The sequence below is a fragment of the Leopardus geoffroyi genome, chromosome A2 (assembly GCF_018350155.1).
Source record: "Leopardus geoffroyi isolate Oge1 chromosome A2, O.geoffroyi_Oge1_pat1.0, whole genome shotgun sequence".
NCBI lineage: Eukaryota > Metazoa > Chordata > Mammalia > Carnivora > Felidae > Leopardus > Leopardus geoffroyi.
Genome location: NC_059331.1, coordinates 54616402 through 54639784, shown reverse-complemented (window position 1 = coordinate 54639784; position 23383 = coordinate 54616402). Strand labels below are relative to the sequence as shown.

General features: G+C 37.4%; 1 protein-coding gene and 1 non-coding gene across 7 annotated transcripts in view; one reads left to right on the top strand and one right to left on the bottom strand.

Moving 5' to 3' along the window:
- Nucleotides 1-23383, top strand: part of TMCC1 (transmembrane and coiled-coil domain family 1) — a 242260-nt gene that overhangs the window by 23994 nt on the left and 194883 nt on the right. The gene's annotated exons all lie outside the window — the stretch shown is intronic.
- On the bottom strand, nucleotides 22507-22610 carry LOC123607735. The gene has a single exon (XR_006716884.1). It is a non-coding gene; the product is annotated as a U6 spliceosomal RNA (small nuclear RNA).

Here is a 23383-nt window from a genome sequence, read left to right as displayed (position 1 = left end):
GAGATAGGAAGAATGGATTTCTAGAGGTAGAGCTGAAACAAAGGAAATGGGGAAGTCCCTATTTCATAGGTAGAATGAACTGGAGGGGGAAGAGATTTGCATAGGTAAGGATAGTTGAAAGTGTCATGTTGTAATCCTGGAAATAAGATGAAAAAGTATTCAAAAATAAAGTCAGTGACAAACTATTACTTTACAATAGTTTATCAGTAGATAATATTTAATAAAACCAGTATATAAATTTTATATGTTTATAGTGAATAATGCCATGTGTATTGAATTTCTGATCTGTCCTGGATTTGTGAGCCCAGAATTCTGTTTGTAGCAAATGATAACAATATAAAGTATAGCTGTGGGTCTTTGTATCCTATTGGGAAGCAAATGAGAGATTAAGACTCTAACACCTAAGGTGTATTTATTTAATAATCTAAGTTTAAAAATCAGTGAGGCAGGGGAGCCTGGATGGCTCAGTCGGTTAAGTGTCTGATTCTTGATCTTGGCTCAGGTCATGATCTCATGGTTCCTGAGTTTGAGCCCCACTGTCTACCCCTCTGTCTACCCTTCCCCTCTGTCTACCCCTTCCCCTTTTGCACTCTTTCTCTCTCAAAATACATATATACATACATACATACATACATATCAGTGGGGCAAAAAATCAGAGTACCAGGGCCCCCAGAATAGTGCACGTATTTTATTTTGATCTGCCTATCCTATTCTGCTGATTACGAACATGAGAATCCATAACAAGTATGTGGTAGCTCTGATCTCTGATTTAAGTTTGTATGGGTGATTCCCAAATCTCCATCTTCAGCCTATACTCCCTACTGGTTCCTGAAACTTAATGCCTTCTACCAAATTCATTGGCATTTTGCCATGATCTCTTTGCATTCCTGTATACCTATACTTCCTCTAGTTTTACTTATCTTGATTAATGGTTCATCATTCACTTAGCCAACTAGTCCATAAAATTTGAGGATATCTTTAATTAATTTCTGGCTTTTATGTTGATAAACAAATGTGTATTTTACTTCTGAAATGTTTCTTCTTCGTTGAGCCTTTAGGATGTTCATTTGTTCACTCATTCACTCTTCTGTCACATTTATTGAGCACCTAATATGTGCTAGGCACAGTACAAGGTACTAGGGAGTGGTAAGTAAGATCAGTTTCTTGCTCTTATAGAACCTGTAATCCAAACTTTCATCATTTTCCCTGCATCCCCTTTGAGCTATTGTGATAGCCATTCTTATTTTTTTCTGGCTATAAATCTAATACATGCTTATTTTAAGAAGTGCAGGTATTATAGAAATGTATAACACTGAAAGTAGGAGACTGCCTATAGTCTTATCCATCAGAGATACTGCTGCTAAAAATTTGCATTTGTCTTTTTTTTTTTTTAAACATAGTCACAATGTTTTAACACATCTCTTTGTCTTTATGTCGTTTCCTGTTTATGTATCACAGTTGCTACCAGAGATACCTGGTTAAAGAATGGAGTTGAAAAAAAAAAAGTTGATTGTTAATCTTTAGGTCAAAACCCCCTCAGTGTTTTTCTGTCACCCACAGAATGAAGTCTAAACACCTTTAGCATTGTGATTATAGCCCATTTATTTTTGGTCCCCATCTACCTTTCTTGTTTTTCCAGAAACTTTCCCAGAAGTGGCCCTTCTTACAAGTGTAAATAAAAGATCTCAAGTATGTGGCATTAGTATCCCTCATGTGACAAATAATACTCTGAATAGGGGAGACAGGTTGATGTAAGTACAGTAATAGTTTATTCAGCTTTTATCTGTGTGCTTGCTCTGTCCCACCTACTTTGGTTATGGTAGAATAAAAAATTATAGGAGTATTTTTAAAAATTAATTATTTTAAGTAATCTCTCCACCCAGTGTGGGGCTCAAACCCACGACTCTGAGATGAAGAGTTGCATGCTCTGCTAACTGAGCCAGCCAGGCACACCTGTAGGAGCAGAGCGAGAGGGAGAAAGGCAGAGCAAGAGGGAGGCACAGAATCTGAAGCAGGCTCCAGGCTCTGGGCTGTCAGTACAGAACCTGGCATGGGGCTCGAACTGATGGACTGCGAGATCATGACCTGAGCCAAAGTCGGACGCTTAACTGACTGAGCCATCCAGGCACCCCTGTAGGAGAATTCTTAAAATTAATTCAGATAAAGTGTCAAAACATTGAAACAATCTGAGATCCTATCCTACAGGAATGATTACCATAAAAGTTTTTATAAATATCCTTCCATACATGTCTCTTTGAAAATATATACAAATGCAGTTATGTAACAGTGACTATAACTGACTATAACAGTTTTAAATAAATAGGATAATATTGTAATGCTGTTTTTCTTTTGACTCAGACATAGATTTTGAAGACTTTTATGTCAGTAAGAGACCTGGGTTTAAAATCATGGATTTCAAGGGGCGCCTGGGTGGCGCAGTCGGTTAAGCGTCCGACTTCAGCCAGGTCACGATCTCGCGGTCCGTGAGTTTGAGCCCCGCGTCGGGCTCTGGGCTGATGGCTCAGAGCCTGGAGCCTGTTTCCGATTCTGTGTCTCCCTCTCTCTCTGCCCCTCCCCCGTTCATGCTCTGTCTCTCTCTGTCCCCAAAATAAATAAACGTTGAAAAAAAAAATTTTTTTTAAATCATGGATTTCAAGAATGAGAAGCCTGAGCTTCTAGAGCAAATGTTAATTTAATGCTTGGGAGAGTAAGAAGCTGGTCTGACTTCCCTGACCCTCCAGATTGGAGTAGATGTTCCTCCTCTGGGACCTTGGCTGTTCCACCATAGCTCTTACCACAATCTGTTGTTGTTGTCTGCCTACCTAAACCAGAGTCCCTTGTATCTATGTCTTTGTTTTCCTTAGGCCTAATATAGTACCTGCCATCTAGTCGGCAATTCAGTGTTTGCTGATTGGATAAATGACTATATGAATGTCTTTGGCGAAATAAGGTGGTTTGCCATGAAGAATTTGCTGCATGTATTCTTTGAAACTATCCTTCTCTGTATGCCATGATTACTTATGTGCCAAATAACCTTTTGGTATTAAATCGGTTTACTAAGGGGATTTTACTGCTGAGAAAAGAAGGTACTGTATAACTGGTTGACAGTTACAATTCTGATTATAAATTAATTAAAATATTAGTGTGGTGAGGCAGATGGGTATGAGAATTTGGATAATATGAACCATTTTTACCCAGAGTGTAATTACCACTTTAGGTAAGATAGTATGCAGCTTTTATTTTATTTTATTTTTTTAATTTTTTTTTTTTAATGTTTATTTATTTTTGAGACAGAGAGAGACAGAGCATGAATGGGGGAGGGGCAGAGAGAGAGGGAGACACAGAATCGGAAGCAGCCTCCAGGCTCTGAGCCATCAGCCCAGAGCCTGACGCGGGGCTCGAACTCACAAACCGTGAGATCGTGACCTGAGCTGAAGTTGGACGCTCAACCGACTGAGCCACCCAGGCGCCCCGATAGTATGCAGCTTTTAACTGGGCAGAGATATAGGTGTAGTATGGTGAATAGAAGGCTGGATTCAGCTTTGACTCTGCCTCTTACCAGCTGTGAAATCTTAGGCAAGTCCTGTAACTGTTTTAGGATTTAGTTTATTCATTAAATGGCTAATTGGCAGCTCAGATGTGGTCCAACGCTAAAATTTTGTGACTGTGAAATAAGAGCCATACTTTATCTCAGTCCATTGAGGCTTATCTGTACACTCTTCACTTTCTTACAGTAGACGTGTAAATGGACAAAACTTAAGGCAAGAGAGTATGGTTGCCTTATAACTTCCTTGGAAAAACTATAGAATGAAGCACGAGGTAGCATTGTGATAGTTTTTAGAGGGAGTGTGAACCTGAGAACTTCTTTTGCATTATTTCACAACCAATTCTGGATAAAAATAATTTTATCTTGGAGTGCCTGGCTAGCTCACTTGGTAGAAACTTGTGATACTTGATCTCAGGGTCATGAGTTCGAGCCCCACCTTGGATGTAGAATTTACTTAAAAAATTTTTTTTTCAGGGCTCCTGGGTGGCTCAGTTGGTTGAGTGTCTGACTCTTGGTTTTGGCTCTGGTCATGATGTCATGTTTTGTGTGTTCACGCCCTGCATTGGGCTCCATGCTGGCAGTGTGAAGCTTGCTTGGGATTGTCTTTGTCTCTCTCTGCCCCTCCCCCACTCACCCTGTCTCTCTCAAAATGAATAAATAAACTTAAAAAACAATTACAAATAATTTTCTGGGGCTCTTGGGTGGCTCAGTCAGTTAAGCATCTGACTTCGGCTCAGATCATGATCTCATCGTTCATGGGTTTGCTCCTTGCATCAGGCTCTGTGCTGAGAGCTCAGAGCCTAGAGCCTGCTTCAGATTCCGTCTACCCCTCTCCCACTTTCTGTCTGTCTCTTTCAAAAATAAATAAACGTTTAAAAAAATTAAAATAATTTTCTCATTGAAGAATAAGGATATGGCATTTCGGGATGGTGAGTATGTTGATGTAATTAGAATTGGTTCTATCTACCCTCTTTTCTCACTCTCAGAAGAATCTCAAGATTCAATCTCATTGTCTTTGAGGCACAAAGGTTAGATTGATGATATAACAGAGTTGGAAGACCTGTTTTTCTTCTTGATTTTGAGATACCAAGGAAGATTGTTTTACTTCTGTGTGCTTGATTATTTTTTACTAAAAGAAGACAAAAATTTGACTCTTACTATATCATATGCTTTGGGATAATGAGATAATTCTTTGGAATACTATTTTTTTAATTCCATTTTTAAAAATGCATAATTTCTAGTAAATGCACAAATCTAAGAGGTATACATAGCTCAGTGAATTTTACATCATATAATGTATGTTTTATATATAATATATATAAATATATATCTTTACATTAATTATATATACATATAGTTATAAATACCAATCTGATTAAGTTGTAGAATATTTTCCTCCCTTCAGAAAGTTTCTTTATGCCCCTTTCCAGTCAGTATCCTTTTTTTGAACACTTTGCTTTATTATTAATTTTAAGAAGCCAGTAAGAACAAATCTTGACATACTTTATGTTTCATCAGTAATTTGAGTCTTGAACTCTATAGTAAGGTCTGATCTGTAGAGGAGAAGGTCTTTAACCTTTAGAAATAGATAAGGCATAATTATGTTAAAATGTTTTTCTAAAAAAACCTAATCCAGGGTGAAGAGGGAGTAGTTTCACATTGATAAGGTGACAGTGTTGTTTACTGGCATTTTCTTTTCTGTGTAGATTTTTTCCTGTAAGTTTTTGGGTTGTCTGAAAGGAAATTTATTTGGAAAGTTCTGTGTAGGTGGGAAAAGGAATGTGTTTGGCCAAATGAGTGATGAGCTCGTTCTAGGTCTGTTCTGTTCTTCTTCTACCTGTGCTATTGTGTAACTCTGTGAACAAGGCCTAGCCTCATTTTTTACATCTAATATTTATTCAGTACTTTTTTATCTGAGGCACTGTGCGTGAATCTTTCTGAAGTTTTGTGGTGCTACCTTAGCCTGCACCTGGTACTGTAGCTATTTATTATGTAATCTTGTTTATTAATTTATATATCTATATTTTATTTTAGAAGTTTTAGATTTGTGGAAAAGTTAAGCAAAGATAATAGAGAGTTTCTGTATACCAGGTACCCATTTTTCCTTTTTTTTTTAAATTAAAAAAATTTTTTTAACGTTTATTTTTATTTTTGAGAGATACAGAGCATTAGCTAGGGAGAGGCACAGAGAGAGGGAGACACAGAATCCAAAGCAGGCTCCAGGCTCTGAGCTGTCAGCACATAGCCTGAAGTGGGGCTCGAATCCATGAACAGTAAGATCATGACCTGAGCCGAAATTGGACACTTAATAAATGACTGAGCCACCCAGTCGGATGGCTTTTTTTTCTTTAATTTTTCTTTGAACGCTTATTTTTATTTTTGAGAGACAGAGACAGAGCATGAGCTGGGGAGGGGCAGAGAGAGAGGGAGACACAGAGTCTGTAGCAGGCTCCAGGCTCTGAGCTGTCAGCACATAGCCTGACCCATTTTTCCTTTCATAATATTTTGTTTTATTAGCTTCATTGAGGTATATTTCACATACTTTAGAACTCACCCATTTAAAGTGTACACCTCAGTGATTTTTAGTATATTCATAGAATTGTACAACTAATTCCAGGGTATTTGCATTTTCGCTGCCTATCCTAGGCAGCTCTGTCTCTATGGATTTGCCTATTCTGAACATTTCATATAAATGAACTTCTACAAAATGTTGTCTTTTCTGACTAGCTTCTTTCACTTAGAGTGTTTTCATAGTTTATCCATTCTGTAGCATGTTTCAGTTCTTTTTCATTACCAAATAATAGTCCATTTTATGCATGGACATTTGTTTAATAGTGGACATTTTGATTGATTCTCTTTTTTGCTGTTATGAATAATGCTGCTGTAAGCATTTGTATACAAGTTTTTATGTGGACTCTCAGAAAGAAATCTTTAAATTTGAACTGTGCCTGTCAAGAAGAGTCTCCCCCCCCCCCCCCCCAACAAATATGTTGGAAACCAAGAGGTAGTCAGGGAAACGGAGGGTAACTTGGGATTTGTATGTTTTAATCCTTTTATTCTTTTTCTCAGCCCCTTAATCTCCACAAATGTTGCAGGTTTTGAAACATGAGAACATTAAACAAAATTTTTTTTTGATCTTGAGTACTGAAAAACATTTTCTTTTTGTAAAAGCACGTGTAGAATGAGAGATTACATTAAAATAATCCTTAAGGTCCTATGATTCTTTGATTTATTCTAAATTTTCATTATGATTTGCTGAGATTATCATGGAGGATACTGTTCAAAAAGCTGTAATGTTAGCATTGTAGAACTTATCCCCATTTAGAGAGAGAGCTGTGGTAAAGCAGTTGAGAGGTTCAATTTCCAGCTCTTCCACTTGCTGGCTCTGTGACCTTCAGCATGTCACTTAAGCCTCATTTTCCTTATCTGTAAAATGTGAAGTAACAGCAAGTGCCTCACAGGATTGTTGTGAGGATCAAATGAGATAGTGTTAAGAAGGAGCTTGAAACTACAATGTGATATACAAATATGAGGTGATGTCATAAAAGGAGATCTCTAAATCTATAAAAAACAGTAGTTTCCTATTGTCTTTTGTCTTCAATTTACTGATTCTTCCAGCTTCCTATTAATTTCTGATTAGGTTAGACTGGTGATTTCCTTTTCTTCTCAGATTAAGAAAAAAAACGTGGGTAGCAAAAAAGAAGTTAAGGTTGTTGTGCCAAGGGAAATGAGCAACACCTGCTGTAGCATTCCTAGCAGGAGCCAGGTTGCTGCTCTCACTGCCTATATAGGTGCCTGGCATTTCCTAAAATAAAAAAAAAAAAAAAAATTGAATCTAATACTTAGTTATGCTTATTCTGTATGTTAACCTTAAAAAGAAAATTCAGTTACTTTACAGCAAAAATAGGTTTATTTGAGAATAGAGAATCGCAACTGCCCTTTTAGAGGAAAGGGGGAAATTGGGAGGGCTGTTATAAACAAAGTTCTGGAGCACCTGGGTGGTTGAGTCTGTTAAGCATTCAACTCTTGATTACAGCTCAGGCCATGATCTCTTGGTGGTGAGATGAGGGTAGAACCTGCTTAGGATTCTCTCCCTCTCCCCCTGCCCCTCCCCTTCAGGCACCCCCACCCCCACCCCCCTGGGTCTCAGAAAAAAAAAAAAAGTCCATTGGGAGTTCATAGTGTAGTGGCTTTTCATTGGCTGAGTCTCATTGGCTGGGCTATTGCTGGGAGGAGGAAAACCTTTCTTCTTTCTGCTGGGAAAGTAAAGCAGTGGCTAAAATAGTATGGATTTGCATAGTAACTTTCTTCCTGTTGGGTCTGCAGTTGACTACAGTGTTTGGGGATGAGAGCTTCTCCTGCTGGTCTCCTGGCTCCATTTTAGTGTGTTCATACATATCAGACCCTGTTCTAAGTTTTACACTTATTTTTTTTTATTAAAAAATGTTTATTTTTGAGAGAGGGTGCGTGCATGCCCGCGAGCATGAGTGGGGAATGGGCAGAGAGAATCTGAAGCAGGCTCTGAGCTGTCAGCACTGACCCTGGTACAGGGCTCAAACTCACGAGCCATGAGATGATGACCTGAGAAGTTGGACGCTTAACTGGCTGAGCCACCCAGGCACCCCTAAGTATTTTACATTTAATCTTCACAATGATTCTTTGAGGATAAGTACTATGGTAATACATGAGGAAATTGAAGGTTAGAAAATTACTTAATGATGGTTGGTGCTGCAGTACTTTGAAACTTTTCCTTTTGGGTAGAGCTCAGGCTTATATTCGTACCACATTTTTGCAAAAAATAATTACTTCTGTAAGCTTTCAGCAATAGATTATTATACTTTATCTTTAATTACCTCTAGAAACACCTGATAAATTTTGGGATAAGTAAAGGTCCAGGAGTACTGTTTTAGTCCCAATTCTGATTTAGAAAAATCAGAGCAAATTGGATTTAGAAAAATTGGAACAAATGAAAGGCATTGGTTAGGCACACTGGTGGTGTTTTCTAAATCCCCTGGTTTCTCAGTTTTAAAAGGAATGCTTTTTTGCATTTTAAGTTTTTGAAATTGTGTGCATTTAATATGGTAGTATTTCTCCTTCAAAAGTTATTCAAGTAAGTTGTGCCTTTTAATCAGTTAACAAGGTTTAGAATCAAAATGCAGTAATGTTTAGTCCATTTGACTTTATTTTTTAGCTAACACACATTATCACTGTGCCATTCTTGGGCTCCTGTACATAGCCTTTGCATGTTCAGTACTGATAGCTAGATTTTCTGTTAACCAGCTAACATTGGAGTTGCTGTGGGGTTCTGAATCTTAACTTCGTTTCTTACTCTTCTTAAACTTTCTGCAAGGATATCTTAATGACTGAGAGATGGAAGTACCTCATTGGCATGTTTTGCCTTACTAGCTGTTGCTAATTTAGTGAATCAGCTAGTTGAGGGGGGAAAGTTAGCAGATAATTTCACTGGAGACAGGGCTGGAGTTAAAAACTTGAAAGTCCAAGGGCAGTTAATGTTTATTGCATAAATTCAGAACATTATTTTGAGAAACTACCTCCATCTGGTCCTTGTCCCTGTCCTCTGACAACCAGTAATCAGTTCTCCGTCTCTGTAGTTTTGTTATTTTGAGGATATTGTATAAATGGAGTCATTTGGTATATAACTTTTTGAGATTGGCTTTTTTTATTTACTAAACATATAATGACCTTGAGATCTATCTAAGTTGTTACATGTATCAATATCAATTGCTCCTCCCTTTTTATTACTGATGAATATTCTGTAGTATGGATGTACCACAGTTTGTTTAAACATTTGTCTATGGAGAGGGGCATTCATGTTACCAGTTTGGTGTATTATCAATAATACTGCCATGAACATTTCATGCATAAGTTTTTATGTGAACATATGTTTTCATTCTCTGGGATAAATGCCAGGGAGTGAGACTGCTGGAAGATATGAAAACTGCATGTTTAATTAAAAAAATTTTTTTAATGTTTATTTTTGAGAGAAAGTGCATGTGAGTGGGGGGAGGGGCAGAGAGAGAGAGGAGAGAGAGAACCCCAAGCAGGCTTTGTGCTGTCATCGTGGAGCCAGACACAGGGCTCTATCTCATGAACTGTGAGATCATGACTTGAGCCGAAATCAAGAGTTGTCTGCTTAACCCATTTGAGCCACCCAAGTGCCCCTGAATATTTACATTTATGAGAAACTGCCAGACTTATCCGTAATGGTTGTACCCGCAATGTAATGAGACTACTAATCGTTTTTTATTGCTTGTTGAGCCTTTTTCGGTCATAGATGCCAAAATTTAAGAAAAATTTATGTGAGAAAAATCATAAAGTGAAAGGTTGATTGATGTAGTTGTTTTAGCAGAATATACAGTTTCTCAGGAGAATAAAATTTTAGTTCTAGATTCTTTGCTTTGGCAGTCTTTTGTTGAACTTGGTTGAAAAGATTAATAATTTTGAAAAATGAATTAGGTTTGTTACTAAATTTTCATGCTAAGTCATTTGGCCATTTTGGAAACTGAATAATGAGTTTCTTCCTCTTTAGCTCTCATAATTTCTTTATAAGTATTTATCTTTTCCTAAATTGTTAATAATTTCTGATACTTTAGCCTCTGTTTATAACAAGATGTCTTTACTTGCTTCTTTTGTTTTGTCATGAATTATAATACCCACTGTTTTTTATGACTTAGAATTTTTGAAACACCATAAGGAACTGTTTGCTTACCATCAAAATAGGCAAGTCCCCTAAGTAACCATATCCATACCCAGGCTTTACTCAGTCACTGTGAAATAGCGTGGGTTTTTTTTAGGCCAAGGAAGCTCTCCAAGAATTTTGTGAATAAGGGTGGGAATTGACCTTGCCAGAATTCATGGGGAAGATGTCTGTCTTCTTGTTTTGTGTGGTGGAAAAGGGTTTTTCATCCAAACGCCCTGATTTCACATTTCTCACTGAGCATTTTTTAAAGTGTCTAGAGATTTTAATTCTTTAAGTGTTAATCATTTTATTTTATTTTTATTTTTATTATTTTTAAAAAATTCATTTTTTATTTATTTTTATTTATTTTTTATTTTTTTAATTTTTTTTTCAACATTTATTTATTTTTGGGACAGAGAGAGACAGAGCATGAACGGGGGAGGGGCAGAGAGAGAGGGAGACACAGAATTGGAAACAGGCTCCAGGCTCCGAGCCATCAGCCCAGAGCCCGACGTGGGGCTCGAACTCACGGACCGCGAGATCGTGACCTGGCTGAAGTCGGACGCTTAACCGACTGCGCCACCCAGGTGCCCCCAAAATTTATTCATTTTGATAGCCTGAGCAAGGGAGAGACACAGAGAGAGGGAGAAAGAGAATCCCAAACAGACTCTGCACTCTCGTGCAGAGCCTAACCTGGGGCTTGATCCCATGAACTTTGAGATCATGACCTGAGCCGAAATCAAAAGTTAACTGGTTACTCAGTGCCCTGAGTGGTGCCCTGAAAACTGGACATTTGAATCAAATAGTGTGGTAATTCTGGATATCAAGTTCTCCTGCCTCCCTAGAGTTTGCTGTTTTTGTTATTATTTTTTTATCTTTGCAGGCTGCCTCCATGCCAAGGGTCAGTCTGAGGTGTAAACTTAAGGTCTTCTCAGGTCTTTTCTGATCCTGTGCTTTTCCCTAGGAATGTGCAGTCACTTTCTGATTTTACCTGTGTATGCAGTTGATTTTGAATGTCTTAGGTTTTAGAGTCTGTTTCCCAGTAGAGGAAAAATAGAAAAATGAAAGAGGAGGGAAGAGGATGCTAGCTTTTTAAATGCCCTGGAAGTCACTATTGCTGAAGAGGAGAGGGCCTTGTGATAGCTTGGGGGTGGGGGAGGTGCAACAACAATGGCACCTGCTTCTTTGCCACCTCTGTGATCAGAAACAATAGTCAGTGACCAGGGCACAGACCTCTGATATTTGGAGGACAGAGTTTGTTTGTTTGTTTGTTTATTTCCGCCTCCCACCCTAGCTCCCACAAAGTTTGTGCAGGCTGCTGTAGGAACTTTGCACAGCTGCCCTTCATGTGGCTGGGTAGGGGCTGGCTAGCTACTACTACTGTGCTGAGTTGAAACTGATTGGATTTATCATGTAAGCCTTCCCCTGGATTTGCAAGCCGTAAATAAACTCCAGAATTCCAAAATAGTTACATCAGACAGATTCTGCTCTTGCAGTTGTCATCTAGGTGGGTAGCCATTCCTGGTGCTTCCTACTCTGCCATCTTCCCAGAATCCTCTCTTGAGACCTGGGTTGTTGTTGTTAATGTATATTTATTTTTGAGAGAGGGAGACAGAGTGCAAGTGTGGGAGGGACAGAGAGAGAGGGAGAGACAGAATCTGAAGCAGGCTCCAGGCTCTGAGCCATCAGCACAGAGCCCAATGCAGGGCTTGAACCCATGAACTGTGAGATCATGACCTGAGCCAAAGTCGGACACTTAAACGACTGAGCCACCCACGCGTCCCGAGACCTGGGTTTTTGATGTGGCAGGAGACACTTAGTAGTATGACCTCAGGCAAATCACTTAAGTTCTTTGGGCTTTAGGGAAGTATGAGCTTGTAGGGAAAGCATTTAAACTGGTAATTATTAAGACTCTCTTACCCTAAAATACATGATTTTGTAAAATTATGCATGTAATTTTCTTTAATTTTGGAGTTCATTTTTTAGTTCTTTTAGTTCACGTTTTGCCCTGTAAAAAAAGGGCAAAAAACTTCTCAATGTTTGAACATTTCTGTTTACCCAGAATATTTAAATTGTATGTGCAGTTTATTTTTTTTGGAGCTTCTTTTCTCCAGTTTGATGTTCCTCTTTGGAGTGCCTAAGAAAACTGTAGGTTTGACTTTTTAGGAAAACACATGGCTGTTCTAATTGGTGGTAAGTTTGATGGTGAGATCTGTTAGGACTTTTATTCCTTGTTTTGAACAGAAATTTTTTTTTACAACAGGTAGGATAACTGCATTTTTCTAATGTCGTTCTGAAAAAGTTCCTGTAGTTACTTGCTTTGCTGGGTGTTCTTATCCACATCAATCCTTTTGGTTCCCTTGGAAGAAGTAAAATACTTTGAAGAACTAGCAGATGATAATTTGGGAGGTCAGTTGTTTCACTTTCCTGTGATCAATAATGATTTGTATTCTTTCCTATGGTAAAGTTTGTACTTTGAGTTATTTGGTTAACTTTTTCATGGTTTCTTCCTCTTTAGGCTAGTGAGTATCTTTTTCATAGCTTTTCAGCTGCACAACTGATGTATTTTCCTTTTCATTAAAGATGTTTCAGATGCTGATATATACAGAATATTCTAGGGATATTTAGAGATGAATTTTTGTCCAATATCTCCGTTTTATACAAGAGGAAATTGAAGCTCAGATTAATTGCTTTGCTTAAGGATATGTTGCAAACTAATGGCCGAGATGAGACTTAATGCCGGTTTACTGACTCCTACTCATCATATCCTAGTGCAGCATCAGATAATCCAAGTCACTATATTGTTTTTTGGGGAGGGGCGGGGGGCAGGGGTTTTGGAGGGGATTAGTTTGGGGAGAAATGGGGCTTTAGCTGGAAGGTGGATATAGGGTCAAGAGATGTTTTCTTTTTTTTTTTTTTTTTTTTCAACGTTTATCCATTTTTGGGACAGAGAGAGACAGAGCATGAACAGGGGAGGGGCAGAGAGAGAGGGAGACACAGAATCGGAAACAGGCTCCAGGCTCTGAGCCATCAGCCCAGAGCCTGACGTGGGGCTCGAACTCACGGACCGTGAGATCGTGACCTGGCTGAAGTCGGACGCTTAACCGACTGCGCCACCCTGGCGCCCCAAGAGATGTTTTCTTAAAGTGGGAAAAATTGTATAATGTTTGTATGCTGATGGGAATAATCCAGTATAGATAGGGAGAAATTGATTAGAGTGAAGAAAGAGTTGCTTATAGTTTATGTTTGAATAGGCATATAAGTAGAGAAGTTGACCATGGTGGGAATACCACCATTTAATCCTTACTAGCAGTAGGGAGTGCTGATGGTATGGATTCAGATGCCGGTGGAGAAGTAGATGTGGTTTAGGTTTGTCTAAGTGCTTATTTTTTTCAATGACACAGGAAGGTAGGCCATTAAGGGACTAAGGATAGAAGAAGGGATGTTAGATTTGAAGAGAGTTAAGAAGTGTGAAACAGTCCTCTGTAAGAATGGGGGAGTGAATATACTAGAGAATTACAGAATCAAATGCCCATTTGAGATTAGTGGACATGAATTTACAGTGTTATTGGGTCAGCATGGAAACATGACTTTTCTTGTCACTTTGTATGTGAAATAGGCAGGTAAATTATCCAAGATTGGGGTGTTGCTGGTTGAGGGAAGGAGAAGAAGGCCTAAGAAATTGAATATGTGTATAAGGGAATGTTAATAATGATGGACTGTGGAATCTAAGCCAGGGACTTGTTTTAGGGGAAAGGGTTGTATAGAATGGAAGTGGAGTCATTTTAATTCTGTGAATATTCACTCTTTTCAATCAATGGTGCTGGTATAGTCAAATACAAATGCACAAAAAAAGAATCTCAACACTTACCTCATAGCATATGTAAAAATTAACTTCAAATGGACTGTAGACCTAAATGTATGACCTGAAATCATAAAACTTCTAGAAGTACCAGAGAAAATCTTTTTTTTTTTTTAATGAAATTTATTGTCAAATTGGTTTCCATACAACACCCAGGGCTCATCCCAACAGGTACCCTCCTCAATGCCCATCACCCACCCCCCATCAACCCTCAGTTTATTCTCAGTTTTTAAGAGTCTTTTATGGTTTGGCTCTCTCCCTCTCTTTTTTTTTTTTTTTTTTTTTCCCTTCCCCTCCCCCATGGTCTTCTGTTAAGTTTCTCCAGATCCACATAAGAGTGAAAACATATGGTATTTGTCTTTCAGTACCAGAGAAAATCTTAATGAACTTGGGCTAGCAAGGATTTTTTAAGACACAAAAAGCATGAAGGGGGAAAATTACTAAATTGGATGTCCTCAAATTTAAAATCTTTTTGAGTATTTTTTAAAAAAATATTTATTTATTTTGAGAGAGAGAGAGAGGGAGACAGAATCCCAAGCAGGCTTTGCTCTGCTAGCGCAGAGCCTGATGCAGGGCTCGTACCCACAAATTGTGAGATCATTGCCTGAGCAGAAACCAAGAGTTGGCCCCTCAACCAGCTGAGCCACCCAGGCGCCCCTAATCTTTTTGTCTTTGAAATTCACTGTTAAGGAAATGAAAAAGATATTTGTAACTGTGTGAGGTGGTATGTTATGGTTATCATTTTGCAAAATATACTTACATCAAATCATTATGTTGTATACCTGAACCTAATATAATGTTGTTTGTCGGATATAGCTCACTAAAAAATAAATAAAAAACAAAATGAAAAGGCATGCTCTCAGACTGGGAGAAAATATTTGCAAAACGTATTTGACAGAGGATATGTATCCAGAGTATATAAAGAACTCTTGTAACCCAATAAGACAAACAACCTTGTAAAAAAAAGGGCAAAAAAACCTCACAAAAACTTGAATAGAAAGTTCATCAAAGAAGATAAATGGATGCCTAATATGCATGTGCAAAGATGCTTAACTTCATAAATCATTAGAAAAGTGTTAACTAAAACCATAATAATGTACTGTTATACTAGAATGGCTATAATTATAAAGATTGGTCCGGTGTTAGTAAGAATGCAGACCAAGTAGAATTCTCATATGCTGTTGGGAATGTGAACTGGAACAGCTGGGCAGTTACTCTAAAATTTAAGTGTAAACTTGCCATATGACCCACCCATTTCACTTCTTAAGTATTTATCCAAGAGAAATGAAAGCAATATGGTGGCACCTGGGTGGCTCAAGCAGTTGAGCATCCAACTCTTGGTTTTGGCTCAGGCATGATCCCAGGGTTGTGGGATCAAGCCCCATGTTGGGCTCTGTGCTGAATGTGGAGCCTGCTTGAGGTTTTCTATCTCTCTCTCTGTGCCTCCCTCTGCTCTCATATATGCTCTCTCTCTCTCAAATAAAAAAATATTGGGGCACTGGTTGACTCAGTTGGTTAAGTGTCTGACTTTGGCTCAGGTCATGACCTCGTGGTTCATGAGTTCAAGCCCCTTGGGCTCTGTGCTGACATCTCAGAGCCTGGAGCCTGCTTTGGGTTGTATGTCTCCCTCTCTTTTACCTGCTGAGCAGTTAAAAGGAAAGAATTACTGATACTTAACAACCTGGATGGCTCTTCAAATAATTAGGCTAAATGAAAGAAGTCAGACTTATAAATAAAATAAAGCAGATATACTATATTTAAGTTCTAGAAAACTACTCTGTAATCACAGAAGATAGTTGACAGGAGAGGAGGGTAGGAGTGACAAGATTACACAGTGGGCATGAACAAACTTTTGGGACTGATGGAAATGTCTGTTATCTTGATTATGTTGACGGTTTTATGGATATAAATGTTTTGTTAACTTATCAAATTGTACATGTTAAATAGGTGCAGTTTATTTTATATCTGTTATACCCTAAAGCTGTAATGGACTAGCAGAATGGTGGAGTTAGTAACATGATATTCATTTCTTCCATGCTTTCAAATATAATGCTTAGCAGATAAATCATTTGAGGCCTGTCAATTATTTTTGTTCTTATTATAACATTGTTCTTTTCATGTTAGGTTTTTTTAGTTTCTGTGCTGTGTTTTACTGGACTTTACGAGTCCTGGCACACTTGGTAAGAACTTGGTACTTTTTGATGATGTTGCTAAAACCTAACGGAATAGAAGCGCCTAGGGGCGCATGGGTGGCTCAGTCTGTTAAGTGTCCAACTCTTGATTTCGGCTCAGGTCATGATCTCATGTTTTGTGAGTTTGAACCCCGAGTCGGGCTCCTCACTGACAGTGTGGAGCCTGCTTGGGATTCTCTCCCTCTCTGTCTGCCCCTCACCTGCTCGCTCAATCAATCTCTCTCTCTCTCTCTCTCTCTCTCTCCAAAATAACTAAATTTAAATAATGTTTTGAGCATTTAGAATGTTCTACACTCACTACTGAAAATACTATTCCTGTTTTCCTGAACATTCTTGAAGACTGACTTCTGTAGTTCACTGAATATATAAATACTTTTTAGATTAAAAAGAGAATTGAATTGCCAGAGTTGAATTTTATCTGGTTAAGGTATTAGTGAGATGTGAAATAGAATAAAGATTATGGAAATATAATTGGTATGTGGTGAATCAGAAACTTATAATTCTTAATTTGTAACTTTTTGGTTATCATATTTAGGTATTTCTAATTTACTTGTGTAGTTTCTTATTGTTGGGTTGAGGGCAAGGAGAAATGCTGGGGAGGGAGTGAGGGTAATGTAATTATTACAGGAAAAGGAGAGAGCTCTGTGTTTTTATTTTTTTTTTTCTTTTATTCTTTCTATTGTTATTAGTAGATATCATTAGGGAACAATTAATTCCAGGGACTGTGAAAAATATGTTCTGTGCATTATTTTATATAATTCTCACAACTCTAGGAAGTAGGTCTCATTGCCATTTTACCAATGAGGGAACTGAGACTTAACATCTAAGATTTTACAGAAAGATAAACAGCTAGTAAGTGTCTTTAAATAACTGGCTCACTCCAAAGATCAGGGTCTTAACACTGCTGAATTTCTCTCATTGTTAATAAGACAGTCTTGTCCAGGATTTAAAAAAGAAACATCCCTTTGAATGTCCATTAGCCCTGGAGAATCTGTTTAATAACATACAGATACATAAACACATGTGACCCCTTTTAGGAAAATCATTCTTTTGGAAGTATTCTTCATTAGGAGAAACAGTTTCTTAGAATTGAAAGTGCTAGAGATTTGTAAACATTTTTGTGAGCGTATAATATTTTTTTAAAGTCAGGCAGTAAGAAGAAAGCTGAGATAAAATACAGTCTGTGAAAGGAATCCGTGAATCACCAGACATTCTTTCATTGATCCTGCTTCTTGCTTTAATGTGACACTGTTTCTTAGTATTTTACATTTTCATGTTTGTATGTTCATTCATTGACTAAACAGCTTAAGAAGTCACTGTACCTACCTGTTCTTTGTAGTCACCATGCTTTTAGTAAGGTCCTCTTTCTTTGGCCATATTTACAGAGTATACACAAGCAAGTTTGATAAAACTGTATTTATGACTGAGGAGAAGGCATTATTCAAAGTGATAAATGTCTATTGAACTTAATGTGTCTTTCTCATTTCTTTATTAACTCTTGAGTTTCTTACCTATTCATTTGGTCAGTAGTGCTGTATGAAACGTGGAGGTCAACAGAAAATTTTGTTTTGAGTGTGAATGACTGGGTTGGGAAAAGATGTTGCTGAATCACGAATTCCCTTAGGAGGTGGCTGAAAAATGTTGCCCCTTACAAAATAGAAGCATGGGAAGAAATAATGACTTCAAGAATAGAACGGTTGAATAAATATTCAGTGTAGCAATGCATAAGGTATGTGTTACCATTGAAACCATCTCAAATGACCTACAGTGAAGGAGAAAGAGCATAAATTGGAGACGTTTTTCAAATCTGGAAAACATGATTAGATTTTATTTCTAAACTTTGTGTTCATTTATTTATTCTGGAGAGATTTAGGATTAGCTTTGGGGCAGGTGAACAAAATTTGACATACTCAGGGTGTATTGAAATGTAACGTTATATGATTATCGTGTTTTTTCCTGTTTCTTTCAAATGACAAATTGTGAATACTTGATGTAAGAAATTTGAAATTAGGATTTTTTAAAAAAGATAAACTTTTTCAAGATTTAATGTATAAATATATTATACCAGAAGGTTTGTAGAATCTATTTTGGCTCTTTCTTGATTTCCAATGATCTTAATAGGAATTGTCTTCAGTTGGTTCATTTATTCTGTTACTTATTCCTCTGCTGTTCAAAGTCAGGAATTTTATTTTGATAGTCCTTTCTATGCTTGGGTCTCAGAAGGAAGTCCCTTGTAAAACCAAGTATGATGTAGCTGACATCATTCAAAGCATTAGTTGTTGTATGTGATGAAAAATGAAAAATAGCTTGAAGTATATGATATTTAAGTTTCTTTTGGATATGTTTGGAGAGAGAGAGAATTGCCATAGGAGGAAACTTAAAGAATTTTATTCTTAGTTTGAAAAGAACATACACGAGAAAACTTTTTCCCCCCTTTTGCCTGCCCTTACACTGAAGTATTTGGGAGACACCAACCTTCCCGCCCCCACCTTTCCTCACAGGTCACATGATGTTTTTCTTTTGAAGGTTTTTCAAGATATTTTCCCTGCTATTTCAGGACTCTTGCCATTGTACATTCTTAGACTCTTCGGGGACATTTCTCTGGCCTCTTCTGAGAACCCTTGTCAAAACTGCTTAACTAGGTGATTAAATGCTCCCTCTTTCAGCTTCATTTGGAAGGATTTGCCTCATTCCCTTTATTGGTTATTAACTATTCACTTTTGATAATAGATACCTGGTTTATACTTTATAGTATTTACTTGTGCATCTTTATTTCAAAAAGTATTTGAGGATTATAGGCTTCTTAGAAAACCCAGATATCTTTCCTTTCCTCCCCTTCTTCTTGAGATTGTAATTACCCATGGGAGTAAAGAGTAATCTTTTTGGGAGTTGGTGGGAATATCTGTAGACAGATTAATTATAGATTATCTATACTTTTTCATCAAGATATTCTCTCTCCCTTTTTTCCTCTATTAATATGGTTTTTCTATGTTTCGTACTTGCTTATTTGTACATCTTTAACCCACACACAACACAAAATGGGATTTAAGACCTGACCCATATAGGAGTTCTAGAGCATTCTTAATGCACTGTGATTCATAATCTAGGCTTGTTTTTAAAACAGCTATCCTTTATGTATGCTGAATAACTAGCCTCATATATATCCTCCCCTCTCTCCATTTTTCTTTTCTGCGGGGACCAGGCTATGTCTTCAGAATAAAAAGGGGTCTAATTTTCAGATCATAGGTGTCATCAAAGAAGGGAGTATTTTGACGGTTAAGAGCTTTCATTTTTATTAGTTCATGAGTTAAGTCAGAATGCTAAAGTAGAGGATTCACTTCTTCATCAGTTTCTTTCTTAGACCAGATTTTGGGATGCAGATCAAAAGATGCAGGTGGTTGTAAGTTCACAAGTTGTATTAGAACTAAGGCAGAATGAACCAAGGATGTTCTTGTGGATACCTTTCAGGAATGGTAAGAGAAGAGGGGAGAGGCAGAAAGACAAGGTAAAAACTACCAATGCAAACCCTGGATTTGATTTGTACGTTCCTGCAAATGAGGTTTAAAAAATAAACCCAAAACCTAGTGAATTTATTCCTCCATCTGCATTATAGGATTTGTAGGTTTCAAACATTTTCTGTATATATATTCATGCCTAATATAAGCTCTGTGTGGATGCTAAATGACAAGTAGTCCACATTCTGCATGTATATTCCTGTATCTTCATTCACTCCTAAAATTCATGGCAATGTTATTTCCACCTATGTTATTTTTCTAAATTTTTGTAGATTTTTCATAGATAGTCTGTATTAGGCTAAGGGATTTCCCTTCTCTTAATTTTTTTGAGAGTATTTGTCATAAATGTTGAATTTACTTGAATGCCTTTTCTGTATCTGTTATGATCATACGGCTTTCTTACTTAGTCTGATACTGTGAATTAACATTGATTGCTTTTTTTAGTGTTGAGTTAGCTTTGCATCCCTGGGGCTAATATTTTTTTTTGGTTTTCATATATATATGTTCACTTAAGAGTATTGATCTGTAATTTTTTTTTTTTTGGTAATGTCTTTGTTTTATTTTAGTATTAGAGTAATGTTGGCCTCGTGAAATGAAATGTTCCCTCTTCTATGAGATTTTGCAGAATCATTATTTCTTCCTGAAATAGTTGGTAGAATTAATCAGTAAAACCATCTGGGTCTGGAGTTTCCCTTTTTTTGAGGGGTTACTACTACAAATTCACTTTATTTAGATACAGAGTTATCCAGGTTATCTATTTCTCCTTGTATAGGTTTTGTAGTTTGTGTCACCTTTGAAGGAATTGGTTCATTTCATCTAAGCTATCAAAATTATGGGCATAGAGGGGTTTGTTGTATTTATTACCCTTTTAATATCTGTTGTGTCAGTGTTAATGTTCCCTCTCTTTTATTCCAGTTAGTGGTAATTTGTGTCTTTCCCATTTCTTGGTTAGCCTGGCTACAACTAGTTCATTAATTTTATTGATCTTTTCAAAGAACCAGCTTTTGCTTTCGTTTATTTTTCTCCATTGTGTTTCTGTTCTCAGTTTCATTGATTTCTGCCCTAATTTTTATTTTTTTTTCTTTCACTTTAACTTTGATTTAGATTTAATTTGATCTTCTAAGTTTCTTAAAGTAGAAGCTTAAATTATTGATTTTAGGTCTTTTTTAATACAGTAAAACCTTGGTTTGTGAACATAATTCATCACGGAGACATCCTTGTAATCCAGAGCTCTTGTGTATCAAAGTGAATTTCCCCATAAGAAATAATGGAAACTCAGATGATTCATTCTACAACCCAAAAATATTCATATAAAAATGATTACAATACTGTAATATAATGTAAAATAGTAGAGAAAATACAAAATATAAAGAAAAATAAATTAGCCTGCACTTACCTTTGAAAACCTTCCTGACTGGTGTGAGAGGAGGAGGGTTCACTATCACTAATGGAATCACTGCTATCTTTTGGCCCAATGGAATCTTTTTCTGCATGGGGGCCATTGTATACACTCACAAAGATGTTGACTACAGTACAGTATTAATAAACTGCTGTCAGATACTGTATTTAATGTAACTGGCAACAAGGCAGCAGAGGAAAGGGTCTATGTCTGCAGGCAGCCTGACCTAGAATGAAGCAAAGCATTCCTAAGCTTACTCTTGTATGGAAAAGCAAAGGACTGTCTATAAGTGCTTTGAAGTGACAAAAAAATACACTAGTGCCAGTTGTGGGTACCTTCCAACCTTCTGAGAAACCCTGATTTCTGCCAAACGCTGCGGCCTGAGACGGAGCTTCTGAGCATGGGAGACAATCATCCACAATCCTGCAGAGAGAGACAGCGGGAGAGAGAAGAACCATTGGCTCAGTTGTGATCATGTAATCATGTGATGTTCGGTGTCACATACTACTTGTATTACAAGACATCACTCATTAAGTTAAAATTTATTAGGGGCGCCTGGGTGGCGCAGTCGGTTAAGCGTCCGACTTCAGCCAGGTCACGATCTCGCGGTCCGTGAGTTCGAGCCCCACGTCAGGCTCTGGGCTGATGGCTCGGAGCCTGGAGCCTGTTTCCGATTCTGTGTCTCCCTCTCTCTCTGCCCCTCCCCTGTTCATGCTCTGTCTCTCTCTGTCCCAAAAATAAATAAACGTTGGAAAAAAAAATTAAAAAAAAAAAAAATTTATTAGAAATGTTTGCTCGTCTTGCAGAACACTCACAGAGCAAGTTACTCGCAATCCAAGGTTTTACTGTATATGCATTTAAAACTATAAATTTTTCTCTGGGCACTGTTTTAACATCCCACAAGTTTTGATGTTCCATTTTCACTTATTTGAAAATATTTCTGTTTTTTTCTAGGCTTCCTCTTTTACCCATGGGTTATTTAGGAGTATATTGTTTAATATCCAAGTATTTGGGGCAACTTTCCCAGATTTTTTGCTAATTGATTTTAATGTAATTTCATTGTGATCTGAGAATGTACTTTACATCATAAAAAACAATATTTTATTTATTTTTTTAAATTTTATTTTTTATTTTTTAAAATTTACATCCAAATTAGTTAGCATATAGTGCAACCATGACTTCTGGAGTAGATTCCTTAGTACCCCTTACCCACTTAGCCCATCCCCCCTCCCGCAACCCCTCCAGTAACCCTCAGTTTGTTCTCCATATTTATGAGTCTCTTCTGTTTTGTAAAAATACTGAATGCTTTACGAATTTGTGTGTCACCCTCGCACAGGGGCCATGATAATCTCTGTATCGTTCCAATTTTAGTATATGTGCTTCCGAAGCAAGCACAAAAAAATAGTGTTGAGATTTATTTTATGGCCCAGAATATAATATGTCTTTGTGAGTGTTCCAAGTGCACTTGAAAAGAATGTATATTTACCAGTTATTGGGTAAAGTGTTTTGCAAATGTCATGTAAGTGAGGTGGTAGTACTATTGAGGTCTCCTTCCTGATTTTCTGCCTACTTGTTTTAACAGTTACTGAGTTGAAAGTCTTTTTATTTATTTATTTATTTATTTACTTATTTATTTTATTTTATTTTATTTTATTTTATTTTATTTTAGAGAGAGAGTTAGGGGAGAGGAGAAGAGAGAGAGAAAGAATCCCAAGTAGGCTTCAAGCTTAGTGTGGAGCCCAATGCAGGGCTTGACTTTATGACCTCATGACCCTGAGACAAAATCAGGAGTCAGACGTTCACCTGACTGAGCCATCAGGCACCCCAAAACTCTTTAACTATAATTGTAGATTTGTCTGTTTCTCTTGTTAGATCCATCAGTTTTTGCCTCATGTATTTTAAAGTTCTTATTTTAATAGTTTTTTTTTTTTTTTTTTTTTTTTTATTCCAGAGAGAGAGCACAAGTGAGGGAAATGGGCAGAAGGCAGGAGGGAGGGTGGGGGGGAGAGAGAGAGAGACCAATGCAAACAGGCTCCATGCTTAGCATGGAATTCAATTTGGCGCTCAATCCCACCACCCCAGGACCATGACCTGAGCTGAAATCAAGAGTCGGATGGATGCTCAACTGACTGAGTCACCAAGGCGCCCCTAAAACTCTTATTTTAGAG